This window comes from Callospermophilus lateralis, unplaced genomic scaffold (assembly GCF_048772815.1).
Source record: "Callospermophilus lateralis isolate mCalLat2 unplaced genomic scaffold, mCalLat2.hap1 Scaffold_525, whole genome shotgun sequence".
NCBI lineage: Eukaryota > Metazoa > Chordata > Mammalia > Rodentia > Sciuridae > Callospermophilus > Callospermophilus lateralis.
In genome coordinates this window covers 595,377-600,429 of record NW_027514457.1, presented here as the reverse complement: position 1 = coordinate 600,429, position 5,053 = coordinate 595,377, and positions in this window count along the sequence as shown.

Sequence of the window (5,053 nt, the reverse complement as noted above, 5' to 3'; positions counted from 1 at the left end):
TCTTCTAATAGTTTTAAAGTTTCAGGTCTTAAATATAAGTCTTTGATCCAATTTGAGTTAATTTTCATACACGATAAGGAATAGGGATTTAATTTCTTTCTTCTGTAAGTGGCTATTCAGTTTCCCCAGTACCATTTATGTTTTTTCCAGCAGCATTGCAGAGACTCTTTTTTCCAATATATATGCTTGCTACCTTTGTCAAAAATGAGTTGGCTGATCAGTAAGTATGTGAATTTCTAGGTTCTTTTTTTTTAATATTTATTTTTTATTTGTAGTTGCTGTGGGTATTTAAGGTCTTTTGTGATTCCATATGAATTTTGTGACTCCCCACTCTTTTTCCCTAGCTCTGTGAAGAATGCCCTTGGTATTTTACTAGGTATTACACTGAATCTGTTCATCACTTTGAACAGTATGGACATTTTAACAATATTAAGTATATAATATGAACATGGGATGTTTTTCCAGTTTTTGGTGTTCTCAAAATTTCTTTCTAAAGTGTTCTGTAATTTTCATTATAGAGATCATTAACGTCCATGATAAAATTTACTCCTGTGCATATGTGTGAGCACTTATGAATGGGACTGCTTTCTTTATTTCTTTATCAGCAATTTTGTTATTGGTATATATTAAAAAAAACTACTATTTAAATCCTGTGACTTTAGTGAATTCATTCATGAGGTCTAACACTTTTTTGAACACCCCCGTGTCCCAAGAGGTAGTGACTTGCTATGTTTCCAGGCTGGACTTTAATTCCTAGGCTCAAGTAATCCTCCCAACTGAAACTTCTGAGTAACTGTGATTATAGGTGCACAAAACTGTGCCCAACTCCCCTCTCCATCTTAAAAACACTGATCTTTTATTGAAGCGTGTTCTCTCTAGAGTCCTGTCCAATGTGAAAGTCTTTCCCAGACTACAGCCCTCTCAGAGTTTCAACATCAGCCAAGCACTGCTGACAAACAGGCAGAGATACAAATAAATACATTCAGCCTCAAGACACTAAGCAGAACAAAATGGTCCATGGCATCATTACTTACTGTTTTCTACATTCCTTCTATATCTTAATTATTTTCAGATCAAAGTCAGCCATGGTATTATAATAGTAGAGATTTTCTACATTATATCATAGCATGATTTTATATGTCTATTTACTCATCCCAGTAATATAACAGTTTATTAATTATCTCATTACTATACCTTAATCCTAGGAGTACCTTTCCCAAGTTTTATAATGCACTACTTTTTGGCCATTACTCCAGTCAAAGTCCTAATCAAAGTCATGGTAGTGAAAAATAGCATTTCCCTACTGAAACCTTCAGTGAGAATGCTTTCATGAAGTTGGTTGAGTATGTTGTATCTTCACTCTGTTGATTATTTCCTTTGTTGTACAGAAACTTTTTAGTTTGATGTAATCTCACTGGTCAAATTTTGCAATAGGGTATGTCCAGGTTACATATTTTATGAAAATATAAATAAAATTATTTGAAACACATAAAAGCTTTTTTACCTCAAACATAAAAATCAATGATAAAATTAAGGGAGAAAAATTAACTGAAAACAAATAAATCTGAATTAAACTCAACACAAGAATCATAAGTACAACTTGGAAAATGATTAAAATTTTCCTTTACATATAGAAAAGAAGTTATGCCATTGTAATAGAATATAAATAAGCAAAAAACTGATTAAACAATACAAACCCTATAATGAGTAAAACAAACCAAGCTAAAAAATATATCCATACAAAAAAATAAATAAATAAATCAGTAAAAGATGGGATGAAAGAAAGATCATCCAGAGCTTGAATTTAAATACATACACAACACACACACACACACACACACACACACACACACACACAGCAAAAAGACTCCTTGGAGTAGTAAAAGAAACCAATGGCAAAGAATAAATGATTAAAGGAGTTCTGTTCGAACAATGTCTTGAATTAATAAAAAGAACTTAGGCCAGAAGTTGAGAGGACCTACATTTAACAACTACATTAAGATAATAAGAGATAGTTTTATGACATTTAACTAAAAGGAAAAAAAAATTAAATCCTCAAGAAGTTATAAGCAGGGGCTGGGGATGTGGCTCAAGCGGTAGCGTGCTCGCCTGGCATGCGTGCGGCCCGGGTTCGATCCTCAGCACCACATATAAACAAAGATGTTGTGTCCGCCGAGAACTAAAAATAAATAAACATTAAAAAAATTCTCTCTCTCTCTCTCTCTCTCTCTCTCTCTCTCTCTCTCTCTCATCTCTCTCTTTAAAAAAAAGTTATAAGCAGGAAAAAAATCAGAATAAAAGTAACAAACAGAATTACTTCTACTTCTGAGCAATACAGAGAACATTTATAGGATTGTTATGGTTTGTATCTGGAATGTCCTCCCAATCAAAAGTTCATGTTTTGAAAGCATGATCCCTGATGCAACAAGGTTCAGAGGTTGGGTTTTTAGGCAATCATTAGGGCTCTGGCCTTATTAGTGAACCAATTCAAATTGCTGGATTAATCCACTAGCATGCCTTGGACAACCCCTGTCCCAAGCCCTTTCCTCCCGTTGTCCCCATCTCTCTCTTGCTTTCTCTCCCTCCCTTCATTCCCTCACTCCCTTCTCTGCTTCCTGGCTGCCACAAGCTGATCAGCTTTTCTAGGTTCCACTGGTCACACCTTTCTGCCACGAAGTTCAACTTAGTGGGCTGACCAACCACAGACTAAACTTCTTGAACCATGAACCAAAATAAATTTTTACTCATTTAAGTTGTTCTTGTCAGGCATTTTGGTCACAGTGACACACAGAAGTCTAACACAAAGATAATCAGAAAGTGCAGTGTGGTGGCATACCCCTGCAATCCCAGTAAGGAGGCTGAGGCAGAAAGATCACAAGTTTGAGGCCAGCCTCAGCAATTTATCAAGATCCATCTCAAAATAAAAAAGTGCTGGGGATGTAACTCAGAAGTAAAGCACCCCTGGGTTCAATCGCTATTATCAAAAACCAAAACCAAAACAACAACAAAAGACTACCAGGAAAAAAGGCCCAGGCAACTTTCAAGAGAAATATCTTTATGGAATTTAAAGGTGATAAAAAAGACTTTAGTCATTAGTTATAGTAGGTTTCAAATGTTATCTTTAAAACTGGCTATTAAGAATTGTTCAGGGCTGGGGTTGTGGCTCAGCAGTAGAGCGCTTGCCTAGCACGTGTGAGGCCCTGGGTTCGATCCTCAGCACTACCTAAAAATAAAAATAAAATAAAGGTATTATGTCCAACTACAGCTAAAAAAATAAATATATAAAAAAAGAATTGTTCAAATAGTAACAGTGCCCTAAAATTTTAAAAAGTCATATGATCTGAATTAACTGGATCTATTAAACACATTGTAATAATTATTAATGGGAAAAGGACTATTGCTAGGAAGTACATAATTATAACAACAAAAGTAAAATATAAAACAATCTTTAAAAAATAGTGGTGGTAGGGGCTGGGGATGTGGTTCAAGTGGTATCACGCTCGCCTGGATTCGATCCTCAGCACCACAGACAAAGAAAGATGTTGTGTCCGCCAAAAACTAAAAAATAAATATTAAAAAAATTCTCTCTCTCTAAAAAAGATAAATAAAAAAATAAAATAAAATAAAAAATAGTGGTGGGCCAGGTGCAGGGGTGCATGCCTGTAATCCCAGCAAAACAGGAGACTGAGACAGGAGGAGTTTAAAGCCAGCCTCAGCAACAGCAGGCAACTCAGTTAGACCCTGTCTCTAAATAAGATATAAAATAGTGCTGGAGATGTGGCTTAATGGTTGAGTACTCCTAAATTTAATCCCCTGCAACAACAACAACAACAACAACAACAAAAATACAGGTGGGCCAAGCATGGTGGCACATGCCTATAATCCCAACAGCTGGAAGGCTGTCGCAGGAGGATTGCAAGTTCAAAGCCAGACTCGCCAACTCAGCAAGACCCTGTCTCAAAACAAACAAACAACCCCCTCCCCAAAAAAGGGCTGGGGATATGGCTCAGTAGTTAAGTGTCCCCTGTGTTCAATCCCCTGAAACAATAAACAAACTAACAAACTTGAATGAATGGAGACTATGTATGACATATTGTTGTCAAAATTTATCTCATTATTTCCCACAAGAAAAGAAAATGTATTAATTATTGGATATCATATGGTCTCCAAGCCCATTTTCCAAGGATCTTTCAGAGGGTTTTTTTTCCACATAGGTTTAATTCATATTCTTTTTTCTCCCTGTTCCCCAGCACCTAGCCGCCAGTGCTGGGGATTGAATCTGAAGTGCTCTAACCACTGCACTACACCCCCAGCCCTTTTTATTTATTATATTGAGACAGATTCTCACAAAGTTGCTTAGGTTGGCCTTGCAACTTGTGGTCTTCCTGCCTCGGCCTTTTCCTCTCCTGGCAAAGGAGAGGAAAGCAATGAATGAATTATATAAGTTACAGATCTTAGAGCAAAGAATAACAATTCAAAATTTGAGAGAAATGTGGGCTGGTGTTGTGGCTCAGCCCACATTTTGATCCTAAGCACCACATAAAAATAAATAGATAAAATAAAGGTATTGTGTCCATCTACAACTAAAAATATATTTTAAAAAATTTTGAGAGAAATTGCAGAAAAGATGAAGAAGATAATAAAATGGCAAATAGTAAAATAAAATATAAAGGATGAAAGAAACATAAAGAAATGAAATATAAGAAAAACAGAACCATAAATACCACAGTATATTAATGATTTTAAAATCTAAATTAAATAGATTTTTTTAAATCAATATTGACAAAAACAAAATGAACTGTCAAAACAGAAGAATTTAAAAAATAGTTTTTAAAAAAGTATCAAAATTCATTCTATAAAATAAACATGATCGTGACCTTAAAGCTTCATTAAAACAAAATAAAAAACATGAATTCTTGCTTGCCAACCTCAAAGAAACCTGCAGCTCTGCCTGGCAAACTATGTTTCTCTGATCCACTTATTTTCTCTCTTTCTATAACCACTTTCTCAAAATTTCCTATTCCTCACTCTTAGCAGATGACTTCCCTTCTAT